We start from the raw sequence: 15,799 nt of genomic DNA, 5'->3' as shown, positions 1-15,799 counted from the left end.
GAGTCCCCCAGAACGGGGGATTTGTGACAAAGGTGCAAAGCAGTGCCGCAGACAAGTGACTGCCTGCTCAACAAATGCTAGAGGATTTACACACGCAAGGAAAAGGAGCAGCAGTTTGATCTGCACCTCACTCCATGGATAAAAATTAATTCAAAATGCATCATCATAGACTGAAATATGTACAGTTACTCCGATGGCTGTGACTTCGGTTTAGGCAAAAATTTCCTACACCAAGCGCATAGTCTATAAGAAAAAGCACTGGCTGCTTAACCTTCAAAATTGAAAACAAAAGACATCGTTAGGAAAATAAAAAGAACAAGTTATTATAGACTAACAGAAAATATTAGCAAATCATATGTCTAATTAGGGTCTGTACCCAGAATAAATAAAGAAGTTCCAAAACTCTGTAACTCAAAACAACCCAGTTGAAAAATGGGCAAAATATTAAAGGAGACATTTCACCAAAGGAGATTTGTAAGTGACAAACAAGGGTATGAAAAGCTGCCCATGGCTAATCACCGGTTAACATAACAGTGAGATGCCATTGTGCGCCCATTGGGATGACTACAATAAGCGTGGTCCTGGGGCAGGCGATGTGGCTCAGGATAAGCCACTGCTTGTGATGCCAATTTGAGTCCCAGCTACCCAGCTTCCAGTCCAGCTCCCACGGCTGCCTCCAACAGTGGGGTGTGAGGCCCAGCAAGCAATCTGGAGAGTTCTGATTCAGAAATAATCTGGGGTTTTCTCTGAGGCATCAGACTATGATGTGCTGGACTTTCTGGCCAGCCCCGTTTGGATTTGCTTGCTCGCTCCTGTGAGGGGTGTTGAAGAGCAAACAGCAATGCCAGGGCGTCCACCCCTGCCTTTCTGTCTCCTCCAGCCAGAGGAAGGGGCTGATGGGGGTCGGGGGAGGGTTTTGCATTAGCTGGCAGAGTCAAAGCCAGCACCAGGACCCCTGAGGTTTTCGGTTTGGTCCTGGGAGGGGCACACACTGTCTTGCCGAGGTATCCCTCCTCCCTTGCCCTGGGGGAGCCCAGGCTGGGAGCCCCAGGGCACCTGCTCACAAGTGATCCATGCCAGGAGAACTGGACACCAAGTTGTCTCCTAAACATTTTCACTGTCAAGTTCCATGCTGCACCCCAAGGGCTTCTGGGCCTCCAAGGGTGGGTGGAGGGCAGCAGCCTCCGGTGGGTGGCTGGTGAGTCCCAGCGTGGTGCCGCTCCACTCAGGGCAGCCCCAGCATCCAGCAGCCTCCAGGGTGGACTTGGCCACAGGGCCCCAGGCAAGCCGCTGGCTTAGCTTTGTTTTGGAACCAGAAAGACTGCCTTTTACTTTTCCTAAAACAATCCCGGTGAGCAGTTGTGGGCTGGGGGGTCCCTCTGAGCTGACCACCGAAATCCCGCGGGAGCCAAAATCAATCAGGGCAGAATGGACACGCGGATTGAAAAACAAAAATAGCACAATAGTTGGTTCCTGAGCGATGCTGTCAGCCTGGAAGCCCCCTGGGCCCGAGTGCGCCTCTGCAGAGCTGGGTATTTTTAGAACTGCTCTCTGAGATTCCAGCTGGCCGCAGCGCTCTGCTGGCTCGTGGCTTTGCGGGTATGATGCAACCCCCAGGTGGGCTTGGCTAATCTGAGACACCTAGCTGGAGCCCAAGAAGCTCCATGCAAAAGCCAGCTCTCACCCCTCTTCAACTTTCACTTAAAAAAAAAAAGAAAACCCTCAAAGATTCAGATGCCATGGGGGTGGGGGATGTATCTAAAAATCAAACAATCGCCTAATCAAAATAAAGACTATCAGATCAGTCTCACAGGGTGGCAAATGCATGGCAGCATATTTTGTTTTCTTTTGCAAGGATCCATGAGTCATGATTGGTTCGTGGATTCAACTGCTCCCTGCGAGGTACTTCTCTATGTGTGGGATGTCTCCAGAGGCATTCCCTGGCTCGCCTGGCTGGGGTTGGGAATCCTTTCTCCTTGCTGCTCCTCTCAAGAGGTTGCTTTGGGCTGCCTGGAGCTCAGCTCCCCTAACAGGGGACACAGAGCCTGGTAGCCATCCCTGGTGGGCTGGGAGCCTCTCCCGGGTCTTACCAGCCTGCTCCTCCCCTCCTGTGCATCTGGATCATGCAGAACGGGAAAGACGCTGGAGGCTGCTCTCTTCCTCTTCCTCCTCCTCCTCACTTGGCTGTCATCTGCAGCATGAAGGAAAGGGGACAGCTTTATCAGGGATGGCCCCGTTATTTAAGTTTTTGACAGAGAGGAACCATCCTAAAATATGGACCTTTGTTACTTCTGAACTGTGAATACCCAGGAGTGTGCTCCTGGGTTCTCTGTATATTGCCAAGGACCGGGCCCCAGTGAGAGGGAAGAAGAGGAGAGGAGGGACTGCTCTGGGACTTTCTCTGAGCCCAGGTGCAGGAAACCGCTCAGGAGGCTGCAGGAATGCGAGGTGTTGCTCTGATCCCTCAGGTTTCCTTCCTGTCTATTGTTCTAGAAAGTTACTAAAACCCGGTGGTACACCTCACCCCCAAGGCAGGCACCCTCTTTGTCTAAGGCTCCTGTTTGCTTTGCTGGTGGAGAAGCATTGGTTCTCCAGCTAAAGGCAGGTGAGTCCGGGCTGATGTCATGTCCAAGGTTTTGATCCGATCTCCCCCCTATCCCGCCACCCGCTGGCAATCCCAGCCTGCACCACACAGAAACACACACCTGTCCGAAGAGACACCGCCCCCTGTCATCGCGACTTCCTTTGTCTAAGAAAATCCCGAATGTCCTGGGACCTCAGCAAGCACCCCCTGCTAGAGAAAATTCACCTTGACATTTGCACCCCTCTGAAGTTAAAAACAGCCAAACTAAATTAAGTAACAACAACAACAAAATCTTGTTTCCCACACAGTTTGCCCGGCTCTTACCACCAGTTTTCAGCCTGAAACAATTTTCATGCTTGAGTTATTAACTTATGAAAATAGGCACAGGGGAGGAAAATGTGAACAGATCCTCGGCTGCGTTATTAGTCATTGCCACAGCTGAATGCATTCCGGCACAAAGGCCGGCCGGCCTGCCTGCCCGTATCTCAGTTTTGAACAAAACGTAGCTCACTAATGGGTTCTGCCTCATATACCTTTCTGTAATCATTACGTTGCCATTCTCTGTAATTTATCCGGCTTTTCATGGGGAGTGGGTGCATCAGGTATGTACACACACACACACCCACCCCCACCCCCCCCACACACACACCCACACCCACCCACCCATTCCCCCACACACACACACACACATCTTCTGAGTCCCTTTTCATCTGTGCTGAAAAGAAAGGTCACAAAGCTGCCAGTCATTTGGGGGAATCACCGATCTACTGATAATAACACAAGGGTACTTTTAAAAAGTTCGTGGGAAGTGGAATTAAAAGATAAGTTTATTCGGGTGTAAGAATGCTTGAAGTCTATGCATACAAAGGGCGTTCAAAAAGTTCTTGAGAAATGTGTGTTAGGAAAAACTGCATGGACTTCGTCTTTGTAACTTCTAAAATGTATTTATATAAAGGGAACAGATTTCATGAATTTCATATATACGGTTTTAAGAGCATAATGACTTCCCTCTCTCTTTCCTCCTTCCTTTCTTATTTTTCTTTTCATTTTTGCAATGACATACTTCTAACTTACTTTGTAATCACAAAGCCTAATCCTCCACTAAATGAAGAATCCAAATGTTGATGCATCAGGATTCAATTTATCTTTCCCTTCCATTGCTCCGTGAACTTTCCGAAGTTCAGAGGCATGGTGGGATGAATGGGAACAGAGATTGGACACCTGGTGGACTGAGCAAGCCAGAGCGGCCCCGGAAGCGGAAGAGAGGGAGACAGCAGGAACGCGGGGCCCACCGCGCCCTGCTGGCCTGCTGGCTTGTGAGGGGAGGTGCTGGGCCAGTCAGGGACACCTTGGTCCCTCACTGTTGCAGGCTAGACTCCGGGTTGGAAGGCAGTGGCCCCCTTTTGGACAACTTCTGACTTTGGCCTGTGACGTGTCGCCCCACACCAGTCTGAGCCAAGTGAATGAAGGCAGTGAATGGCTTTGGAGCCAGTGGACGCTGGCTTCTGCGAATTCCAGAAGCGATTGTAGACGTCAGGGCCTGGGAGTGTTTACTTTGGAAAAACAAAACAGCAAAAACTGCAGGCAGGAACAAAGAGGCGCAAAAGAAATTGAGAAAAGACATGAAAATCTTGGAGAGACCAAAGTGTTCACACACACACACACACACGCGCGTGCGTGTGCATGCTCGCGTGAGGCACTAGGATGGGCTCCTAAGCAGAACCAAGACGACGTGGGGCTGGGGCTGGGGAGCAGGAAGACACCCAGCAGTCTCTGCCAGGAAGGGGAACCCTCGCAGGCTTCTCCCGGGCTTGGGATGATGGGATTCTCCAACAGACACCTGCCATGGAGGAGTATGTTGGGGGTGGGAGTGGGCGGTGAAAGACTGGCACCTGTCATTCTGGGCAAAATGTGTTCCCTATTCTCTCTGCAGTACTGACAATCGCTTTGACTTTGTTCTCCTCCACTTTGCCCTGGGAAGCTGATCTCACTGCCAAGGCATCAGGAAAGTTTGCTGCTTAGCTGAGGGCAAGCCCTCTGAGAAGTGCTCTCTTGTCTGGGGGCAGAAATGCCCACCTCCACCTGGGGCTTGGGGCCTCCCCCACTCTGGGAGGCCAGGGCGTGTCACCACAGGCCCCCGCGTTCAGCTGCAACTCTCACCCTGAGATTTCCTGTTAGACACTTAGAAACCTGTATGCGTTACCCAGCTGTTGTCTCCCAGGGAGGACCCCCGGCTTGTCAGATGGAACCCCCAAAAGATCTGGAATCGCTGAGACGGTGCAGGCTGCTCTCTCCCTTACTGAGGACAGCTGGAGCAAAGTGGTTCACCCGGCAGGACAGACTGGAGCGGCGTGGCCTTGCACCGCTGCGGCCATGTGCCTTCCTTTCCCAGACTCCTAGGCCTCACTTGCCCTCCTCTTGACACCAGGGCAAAGCCAGCGGGCTGCAACCTGCAGACTGGAGGGAGCCCGAGCCCTGTGGCTGCCTTGGATGCTCTCAAGGTGGGGCAGAACCCTGCACTCCAGAGTCACAGAGATGCCCATGATGGCCAATGAGGACACGCCTAGAGATGGCCCTGGATGTAACAGAGGCCAGCTGACCCCATCAACTGAGACGGGAGAGCCGAGAGAGGAGTGTCCCAGGAGCAGAACCAGAACCCATCTTGTCTCCTTGTGTCTTGGTGACAGTCTCCAGGGGCGGCAGAGCCCACGCCAGGCTGAGCGTGTACACACCCCTGAACCCCTCGCTGTGTGGTTGCTATCATGACCAGACCCTCGCCCCTATTTTCAATTGTTTAACCACCTCCATCGTTGTGGGGATGGTGACACCAGCACGTGTGTGTGTTTTGTAACCGTCATGCCCATTCGTCTCTAGAACCCTTCACCTTGTAAAACTGAAATTCTATAATGATTAAACACTGACTCCTCATTCCCCCAGGTCTCCACCCATGGCAGCCCCCATGCTACTTCCTGTCTGCCTGAATCTGATGAGTGCAATCACACAGTGGTTGCCCTTTCGGGGCTGGCCTGCTTCACTCAGCCAAGTGCCTTCCAGGGCCACCCGGGCCATAGCAGGCATCGGAGTTCCTGCGCTTTCCAAGGGTAATACTCCAGCGCACACAGACATCACACTGTTTATCCATGCATCTGTCGGTGGACACTTGAGTTGTTTCTTTCTTTTGAGTACCGTGAACAATGCTACGTAAACACCCGTACACAAAATCTCTCTTCCAGATCCTGCTTTCTGCCCTTTTGGGTATACACCCAACAGTGAGTGGGCTGGACCCCACGGCGATTCTATTCTTCACTGTTAGAGGAGCCACCATTTGTCTTCCACAGTGGCTGCACATTGCACGCTCTCACCAACAGTGCACAAGGATGCCAGTCTCGTGGCATCTTCTCCAGCACCTTCCTTCCCTCCCTCCTTCTCTCCCCTCTCTTCCTCCCTCCCTCCCTCCTTCTCTCCTCCCTCCCTCCCTCCCTCCCTCCCTCCCTCCCTTCCTTCTTCCTTCCTCCCTCCTTCTTTCCTCCCTCCCTCCCTCCCTCTCTCCCTCCCTCCCTTCCTTCCTTCCTTCTTCCTCCCTTCCTCCCTCCCTCCCTCCCTCCCTTCGTTCCTCCCTCCCTCCCTCCCTCCTTCTTTCCTCCCTCCCTCCCTCCCTCCCTCCCTCCCTCCCTTCGTTCCTCCCTCCCTCCCTCCCTTCGTTCCTCCCTCCCTCCCTCCCTCCTTCTTTCCTCCCTCCCTCCCTCTCTCCCTCCCTCCCTCCCTCCCTTCGTTCCTCCCTCCCTCCCTCCCTCCTTCTTTCCTCCCTCCCTCCCTCTCTCCCTCCCTCCCTCCCTCCCTCCCTTCCTTCTTCCTTCCTCCCTCCCACCTCTCCTCCCTCCCTCCCTCCCTCCTTCTTTCCTCCCTCCCTCCCTCCCTCCTTCTTTCCTCCCTCCCTCCCTCCCTCTCTCCCTCCCTCCCTCCCTTCCTTCCTTCCTTCTTCCTCCCTTCCTCCCTCCCTCCCTCCCTCCCTTCGTTCCTCCCTCCCTCCCTCCCTCCTTCTCTCCTCCCTCCCTCCCTCCCTCCCTCCCTCCCTCCCTTCCTTCCTTCTTCCTTCCTCCCTCCCACCTCTCCTCCCTCCCTCCCTCCTTCTTTCCTCCCTCCCTCTCTCCCTTCCTCCCTCCCTCCCTCCCTCCCTTCGTTCCTCCCTCCCTCCCTCCCTCCTTCTTTCCTCCCTCCCTCCCTCCCTCCCTCCCTCCCTTCCTTCCTTCTTCCTTTCTCCCTCCCTTCCTCCCTCCCTCCCTCCCTCCCTCCTTCCCTCCTTCCTCCCTCCCTCCCTCCTTCTCTCCTCCCTCCCTCCCTCCCTTCCTTCCTTCTTCCTTCCTCCCTCCCACCTCTCCTCCCTCCCTCCCTCCTTCTTTCCTCCCTCCCTCTCTCCCTTCCTCCCTCCCTCCCTCCCTCCCTTCGTTCCTCCCTCCCTCCCTCCCTCCTTCCTTCCTCCCTCCCTCCCTCCCTCCTCCTCTCCTCCCTCCCTCCCTCCCTCCCTTCCTTCCTTCTTCCTCCCTCCCTCCCTCCTTCTCTCCCTCCCTCCCTCCCTTCCTCCCTTCCTTCTTCCTTTCTCCCTCCCTTTCTCTCTTCTTTGTCTTAGCTGTCCTGTTGACTACGAGGTAACCTCTCCCTGTGGTTTCACTTGCATTTCCCTAATCACTCCTGACCTTGCCAACTTCTCCCATGCTTCTTGGCCATATATGTGATCATCTTTGGAGAAAATTTCCAGTCCAGTCCTTTTCCCAGTTCCTAATCAAGTTGTGTTTGTTTGCTTATTTGACAGGCAGGGAGACACACAGCCAGAGACAGCGCCCAGCCCTGATTCACTCCCCCCAGCCCCCACCGATGTCCATCACGGCTGGGCCTGGGCCAGGCCAAAGCTGGGAGCAGGGAACTCAATCCGGGCCTCCGACAGGGGTGGAGGAAGCCAGTGACTTGAGCTAGCACCTGTTGTCCCTCAGGGTCTGCCCCGGCAGCAAGCCGGCGTCATGAACAGGAGCCAGGACTAGAACCGGGGCTCCACGGTGGGACTCAGGCACCTTGACTGAAGTCTTATCTTCTGGACCAACCGCTCACATCCAAGCTGTTTGGCTTCTGTTGTCCTTGAGCAGTGGGAGTTGCTGATCGCTCTTCTCTCTCCCCGGCCCCTCCCCCATCCACCCCACCCCACTTTTTTGGCAGGTGGAAAAGACAAGGGATAGAAAAGATAACTTGCTCCAGACTTTGGTCTGGGGGTGCTTGATCCCCCAGCAGCAGAGAGCGGGCAGTCCTGGCGCACGCGGCAGCTGAGCGAGCTCCGAGCCCACCCTCCTGGCCCCCCTCTCAGGGCAGACGCCTGTTTTCCCTGTTTTCGACACATCCTCGTGTCTGCAGCCCCACAGGCGAAGCTGCAGAGAGCCGAGAGGCGGGTGGCACCCCCTTCCACGACGGTTCCCCTTTCCTGCTTTTTCTCCTTCAAGGAAAAGGAAAAGCTGTTCATGGAAAAACACATTTAAAGGGATCCGTGCCGGGAACCATTCGCACATCTGTTCTTAACAGGTTTCAGCTGAAACGACTGAAAATATACACAGATCTGTTTATGTGGAACCGGTTAAATAGGATAAGATTACAGCTTGCAGGCTAACTGTGGATTTGGTGATAGAAAAAAATAAAAAGGCCTTCCCCGCCTTGGTCTCTGCACGTGCTCCGACCATCGGATCTGCTTCGAGTGTAGAAGATCTGATTTATCTGGGATTCGTTGCAGACCCCAGCAGCCCTTCCTGCAACACACACTCCTGCTCCGCTCCCCTCTGGGCCCTCAGTGCTCAGAGGGGAGCCGGAGGCCCGGAAATCCCTTGTTCCGGAGGGAAGACAGCAGCATGCAGGCAGCTCAGTGCAGAGTGCATGAGACAGGCAGGCAGAGAAGGGGCCGGGCTCTCGGGACCTCTTCACGCAGGCCCATGCCTTTTCAGGGGTCTTCCCTTTCGTAGTACCAAGAAGCACTTTAGGAGGCCCCGTGTGTACCCCCATCATCGAGATGGACAAACTGAGGCTCCAGGCCCTGGGAGGGTTGCCCACGACCCCAGCCATAGCGAGCTGCTCTAAAGGAAGCAGGACTTCGCCTCCCATCTAAGTACCCCACGGAGGCGGGGGGGCAAAGCCCTCCCGGACTCAGACTCCCCCGGGCCCAGCAGGAGCCAAGGGGTGAAGGGTCAGGGCGGCTAATAAAGCAGCCTTAGCAGATCGACTTGGAGAGGGGGTGGGGGGAACGCAGACCTCGTGGGCCTAGATCATCTGATTTTTGTCAAGAGCGATGGAAATCATTGACTTTCTTTGTGATGGTTCAGGGATCGAAAACAAGCAAGCACAGATGCCGCTGTGGTTTGTAACCCACACTGTGGGTCCTGTGGGACCCCCAGAGGTGGGGACTGGGGATCTGACGGTCAGGATTCCTGCCTCGGGGTGCCTCAGCTCAGCATCCCTCCCTCCATCTGCCCCCAAAGCCTCCCAAGACTCCCTGCCCGGACTCTGGCACACAGGGACACGTGCACTCATCTATAAACATTCAGCTAATGCGTTATCTCTAGAAAGTGACACCAGTCTATAAAATGCACCACAGGACACAGGAGCAGCAGTCACAGGACCTCAAAAACAATCAGCCGAAAACTGACATGTGACAACACCCCCACGGAACCCCTGGGGGCTGGGCTGTGATCGGTGAGGTTTTAATTCCTGGTAGATCCCATGCTGTGTAAAATGCACCTATTTCTGCTCATCGAAAATCATTTTTGTTAATGAGCAGCCCAGTGAAAAACAATTGTGAATGGCAGCTTCATTATATTTGGGGGTCTAGAAGGATGGGACTATTGCCCACACTCTGCGGCCTGCTGGATAATACTGAATTTTAATTAAAAAATGTTTAACATGTTAAACTGATTCCAAGGGAGGTACAACACGAGGGCTACAAGAGGAGACAGGAAGACTGTCCCAGCTGCCTGTTCAGTGGTCCTCCATGTTCATCCTCTTTTGTTTTCTGCTGGAAACTTTCAGCTTTGAGCTAGGAGGGCCACAGTCCAGGCTGTCCAGGTCTAGGTGGAAGGACTTGGTGGAATTGGAGGACAGCGTGAGGAAGAGGAGATCCACCTGCCCTCCGGGGGCCTTGGGTGCCAGCCTGGAGCAAGGGCCAGGTGTGGCCTTAAAAGCCACTCTCTGCTCCCTCTGCCCATCCCCATGGCTACTGTCCCAGGCCACCCAAGAAAGGTCCTTGAAAGGACATTTTATTAGGCAAGAAACTTGACGCTGCTTCCCAGGTGAATGGTTTAAGAAGGGCGTCCTAGCAGGCCTGAGAAGCAGGGCAGACTGAGTGGCGTATGGGCAGGTCATGACCTGTGAGAGGACTTTCTTCTGAGATGATGCAATAGTAGGCAAACCCAGGCGATAAGAGCATGTGTGTTGGTGTTAAAGTCCACAGCGGGGGGATGGTGCTGTGGTGTAGTGGACTAAGCCTCCACCTGCAGTGCCTGCATCCCATATGGGTGCCAGTTCGAATCCCAGCTGATCCACTTCCAATCCAGCTCTCTGCTGTGGCCTGGGAGAGCAGTAGAAGATGACCCAAGACCTTGGGTCCCTGCACCTGCCTGGGAGACCTGGAAGACGCTCCTAACAGAAGGGCCAGGGTCTGTCTCAGGTCCCTCTAACCCCAGGCCCAGTGCCTAAGTGGGGGACACTGGGGAGGCACTCACAGCACGTGGCAGTAGTCACTGTTGGGTTCCGAGCCTTTCCCAGACATCCCGCTGGCTGCTGTCTAAGAGTAGGATCACCTGGTAGGAGGCTGGGCTGGGAGGCCAGAGGGGTGGACGGGCAGGGGGGAAGGGGGTGCATTTCACAGGAAGAGCCGGCAGGGCCTGGGAGGAGCTGGGTGGGGAGCAGCAGATGGGCTCTGTAGACAAGACATCTAACGGCCCAGCTTCCTCACCGGGAGAACTCCGTGCGTGACTCGTGCCCGGCACGCTGCGTGGGGATTAGGATGAGAAGTGGTGCAGACCGTGTCTGGGCGCGCACCCAGGCGTCAGGGTCTGACCGCGTTTGCATCCCCTCCTTCTGTGCTCACGGGCACAGACAAGGGGCATCTGGCTCTAGCCGCACCGCTTCTGAGCCCGGCCCCAGCCAAGTGGGAGGCAGGGCCTGGATGGAGACGGGATGGGGCAGGAAGTATCCATCTTTCTCAGTAACTGTGCACAGCCTCCCCGCCCCCAGCCCCCCACACAATACAGCTGAACATTGGACTTCCAGGTCCTTGGAAACATTTTGATGGGCAGGTAAAGAAAGCAAGCAGAATGCTCACGCGAACCAGGCAGGCAGAGCAGCTGTGGCTGTGGTGACAATACCCAGGGAGAGTGACAGGTGAGCTGAACTGAGGGCCCTTCCAACCCCTGCTTGTGTCCCTGCCAACATTCACCCCAGGCCAGGCAGGGAGGCAACAGAGTTTGTGGCTGGAGGCCCTGTGCACGGGCCCTTCTGAGCTGGAGCCAGAGGAATGGAACAGGGGAAACTGGGGCCCTTCTGCTGGCTGGGCAGGCTGCCTGGAGGAGGAGGGCTGTGTGAGAATGGGCGGGAAGGTCTTTGTGGCACTGCTGGGAGAAGGGCACATGACCAGTTCCTCTGAGTCAGCACCTTTTCCACTCTAAATATAACTCAAGACGACCCAAGTCACCCTCCCCCTACAAGGGAGACCCGTGGTTCTGTATTTTCCAGTGTTTCTGTGATTTCTGAAAAAAGAAAAAAAAAAAAAAAAACAAGCAGTGAACACTGACTTCCTTCATCCCCACCTCCTGGATGGCCCACAGCCCTCGGATGTGAGGAGAGGGTAGAAGCGAGCTTGGCCAGGGCGAGGCGCTCTCTGGGGCACCTTTTGGTGGATACCCGGATGTGCGGCCATCCTGCCCTGTCCCTCTGCCCTCCCCAGGCCAGCGGTGAGCAGCTCTGCCCAGGAGCAGTGGGTAGCATGAGCTTGGCTGGCAGTTCTAGAAAACACAGGGTGTGAGCCTTTTAGGGGTGGGGGTGGGGGGCGCGCCTGCTGCAGACCCCCAGCTCCTGTTGGCGGCCAGGGGATATTATTCTCCTGTCTGAAGGAGGCCCTGCTAATTGCTGCACAGGCACTGCTGGGAAGTTCAGTTTCCAGAGGCTGCTGTTAACTCCGCCAGCGCCAGCGCGTCCCAGACAATGCACTGGAGGCCTGCCTGGAGCCCCATGCGGGAGGCCCCAGCTCACCACCTATCTCTAAAGGGTTAACAACCAACCGAAACTGCCTAGAAGGACAGTGCAGCTAAGCTATACATAACAAACAGTGAGCAAAAAAAAGGAAGATAGAAAAAAAAAAAAAAAGAATGCTGCTTGGGGTTTGGGTACACTCCCCTCCCCCACCTCCTTGGGGCCGCCCCTCCCCCACCATCCTGCCACAACGCTATGTATACAGACCACAGATCAGGGACCCAGTTAAATTTGGCACAGGGAGACTATAGCAGAGAAAGAAAACAGATCGAGTTACACAGAGTCCTATTCAGATCTGTGCCTGGGCCCCACGTGCACAAAGCCCCGCTGAGCACAACAAGGCCTGCCGTGTGCTGTCCAAACGCACACCCAGCCCCTGAGCTTGGCTTTCCTTCCAGTCAGCCACTGGACCCGTCCCTGGGCAGCAGGTTCATTCCCCGCTCTGCAGGTGGAGACAGATAAAACAACCCGGAACCGTGTAATGGGGCGCAGGAAGCCCCTCGTTCAGGACTTGAGCCACCTCCAGAAAGGAAACACACGAGGGCTTTGTTCTGGACAGTAATCTGTTTTCTTAGGGCACAGGGAGAGGCCTGGCAGCCAGGGTAAATAAGGCAACCGGTGGTGATGGGGCCTCTGGCAGACAGAGCTATGAGGGACGTTCCAGAAGACCACTTCCTATACCCCGCTCCCAACCAACAGGGAGCTGTCAATCTCCCAGGATGGGGGCACTCTGGCAATCACCGCAGGAGGCAGGGCGGCTGCCAGGGAGAAACTTGAGCCACAGGTGCACGCACACCCGGAGCCCCTCCCCCTCCTCCTCCTGCAGGCTGGCGCACCTGGCCAGAACCCAGCCTGGAAGGCTGCTCACCAAGCCGGGGAGCGGGCTACGGCTCCTGGCACCCATGCAGGGTGGGTTTCAGCTTCTGCTTTGAGAAACTGTGCGGGCCCGCAGCAGGCTGGCTGCCAAGGAGGACGGGCGGAGGTTCGGCGGCATGGGCAAGGCCAGGTATGTGTCTGTCACTTGCCCAGACATGGGCACCCTGGACTGGCAGAAGAGATGAGATGGTTGGCCAGCACTCCTCAAAGTGACCCAGAGCCTCTCTCATCCCCTTGGTGTGGGGGGCTTTTCGAAGTCCCTCCCCAATGACTCCAGCGGGGCAGAGCAGGGCATCACCCCTCTTTACACAGGGGGAGGTTGAGGCACGACAAGGCCCCATTCTGTCTGGCTGCCTTCAGAGGGTCAGCCATTGCCTAGCCCTTGGGACAGGCTCACCTCGGTGAGCCTCCCAGCTGGGGGTGTGCCAGGGTCACAGGGGCCATCCTGGGTCTGCTTGGCAGCCCCAGCCCCCAGAAGCTGATCTGAGCTCCTTCCCGCTGGGCTTTGCCACGGCTGTGAGCTCAGCCTGTATCTGCAGCGTGGGAACAATGGCTCTGACTGCTTCTGGGGCTACCTTTGGCCGCGAGGGACGTTTCCCTGCGTGGGACCCAGTGGGCCCTCCAGCTGGGCTCCCTGTGCCAAGAGGACTCCGTTATGGATTGGATTATGCTCCCCCTCCCAACACACATACCACCAAATGCATACCCGTGTGCTAAGCCCTAGAATGTCACAATGTGACCAGATCTGGAAACAGGGCCACTGCAGAGGCAATTGATGTAGGTGAGCTCATCAGAGTGGGTCCTAATCCGGCGACTGGTGACCTCATGCGAAGAGGGTGAGTGGACCCAGATGCGTCCAGGGCGGGGCCGTGTGAAGATGGAGGTGGAGTGGAGGGGGTGCTTCTGTGAGCCCAGCAAAGTCGGAGATGGCTGGCAAAGAGTGGGACCGGGCGGGAGGAGTACAGGGGGCCCCCTCACGGCCTTGGAGGCACCACACCCTGCTCGCACTGAGCCTGGACTCCCAGCCTCCGCTTTTAAAAATAATTAGCTATTTTGTTTTATTTTATTTTATTTTTTGACAGGCAGAGTGGACAGTGAGAGAGAGAGACAGAGAGAAAGGTCTTCCTTTGCCGTTGGTTCACCCTCCAATGGCCGCCGCGGCCGGTGTGCTGCGCTGATCCGATGGCAGGAGCCAGGTGCTTCTCCTGGTCTCCCATGGGGTGCAGGGCCCAAGCACTTGGGCCATCCTCCACTGCACTCCCAGGTCACAGCAGAGAGTTGGCCTGGAAGAGGTGCAACCGGGACAGAATCCGGCGCCCCGACTGGAACTAGAACCCAGTGTGCCGGCGCCACAGGTGGAGGATTAGCCTAGTGAGCCGCGGTGCCGGCCAATAATTAGCTATTTTGAAAGGCAGAGTGAGAGAGAGAGAGAGAGAGAGAGAGAGAGAGAAGGAGACACAGATCTTCCATCCACTGGTTCACTCCCAAATGGCTGCAACAGCCAGACATGGGCCAGGCACCAGGAGCTTCTTCTGGGTCTCCCACATGGGTGCAGGGACCCAAGGACTTGGGCCATCTTATACTGCTTTCCCAGGCCATAGCAGAGAGCTGGATCAGAAGAAGAGCAGCCAGGACTCGAACTGGTGCCCCTATGGGATGCCAGTGCCCCAGGTGGAGGCTTAGCCTACTACGCCACAGCACCGGTGCCCAAATTTCTGTTGTTTACCCCGAGTTTGTGCTCCTTTGTTATGGCAGGCCCAGCAGAAGGCTCAGTCGAGGCAGATGGGTGCCTACAGCCCCTGCCTTCAGCAGCCAGTCCGACACTCCTTCTAGCGTGAACGTAGACGTTGACTCTGTCTTCCTGTTCCACAGAGACTGCCAGTGTGTGCTGTTAACACAGTCTGAGTTCCCCGCTCCAGACCTTGCCTCGGCAGAGAGAAGGAAAGCTCGCTTCTTCTCTAAACCCCAACTCCTGTTTTGTTCTCAACAGAAACCATCAGCTAATTCTCCTAAAAGGTCTCATAACCATAAGAATCCCCCGCCTCCGCCCTTGGAGGGAGACCTGTCTCTGCAAATGAGAGTGTTGGAGAGTCCCTCCTTCCCAACGAAGAGCCCCCGCCCAGGCTCGCTTCTCCCAGACTCACCGTTTGCAAGACCTAAAGCTCATTGACACGAGTGAAGCCGAATGCCTGCCACAGCTTCAAGTGTCAGCTCTCCCGGCCAGCAGTGAGGTACTGAGAGCAGGAGGAGCAGACCGTAAGGGCCTGTTGCACAGGCCCTGTCCTCACTGGGGCAGTGTGGAAGTCCGTTCCCGTCTGTCCAGTGTCCCTGCAGCCCAAAGACACCAACCTTGTCTCACATTAGGGACTTCCTCCTAGAGCATGCTGCCATCCCCTGGCAGCCCCGGCCCTGGCCGCTGCAGTACGTAGAGCTAACTCCTGCAGCCCTCAGCCAGGCGGCTCCATGCCTGAAATCCACCTGTTGCTCCCAGCTGTCTTCCAGAGGCCCTCTCGTGTAGCCTTACAGTTCCCTGCTGTGTATGCGAGTCCCGGATTATCGGTGTCCCACCAAGCACTACGTAATGCATTGGTGAGAACGTAAGCTCCTGAGAGAGAGAGAGAGAGAGAGAGAGAGAGAGAATCATGCATTTCTCGCTTCCCTCCCGGAGTGAGCTGGTGGCTTGCATGCAGAAGTCGCTAAAGCTTTGCTGAACCCTGGCTCAGTCTGGATTTCCTGGCTTCCTTTACTCTGTTACCTGTTCTGGCCCCCAGAGGCTCCCCAGTACAGGCGTCTGGCCAGCCCTTGGACAGATGTTAGCATCTCCTAATGCAAATAGAGAGGATTATTAAAAGTGCTAATTTTTAAATTAATTCAGTGACAAAGGAACTCAGACTTCCAGAGCTGGAAGATTCTTTGGTAAGTATTCAGTCCATTTCTTGGCCAAGAAGCCTTAAGACAGGTCTGGAGTTGTGGTGCGACAGTTTCAACTGCTGCTTGTGACACTGGCATCCCATATCGGAGCACCAGTTCAAGTCCTGGCTGTCCCACTTCCAATCCAGCTCC

The 15,799-nt window shown here is 55.5% G+C and overlaps 1 long non-coding RNA gene across 8 annotated transcripts in view; it reads right to left on the bottom strand.

Moving 5' to 3' along the window:
* LOC133772856 (uncharacterized) overlaps positions 1 to 15,799 on the bottom strand; it is a 168,756-nt gene that overhangs the window by 49,343 nt on the left and 103,614 nt on the right. For all 8 annotated transcript variants that reach the window (XR_009867823.1, XR_009867827.1, XR_009867828.1 and 5 more), the window contains one exon: positions 2,091 to 2,191. This is a non-coding gene — a long non-coding RNA (uncharacterized LOC133772856). The remainder of the gene's footprint in view (positions 1 to 2,090; positions 2,192 to 15,799) is intronic.

Source organism: Lepus europaeus, chromosome 13, assembly GCF_033115175.1.
Source record: "Lepus europaeus isolate LE1 chromosome 13, mLepTim1.pri, whole genome shotgun sequence".
In the NCBI taxonomy this organism is placed as follows: Eukaryota; Metazoa; Chordata; class Mammalia; order Lagomorpha; family Leporidae; genus Lepus; species Lepus europaeus.
The sequence above is the reverse complement of the archived record's forward strand: the minus strand, read 5'-3'. Positions and strand labels throughout refer to the sequence as shown.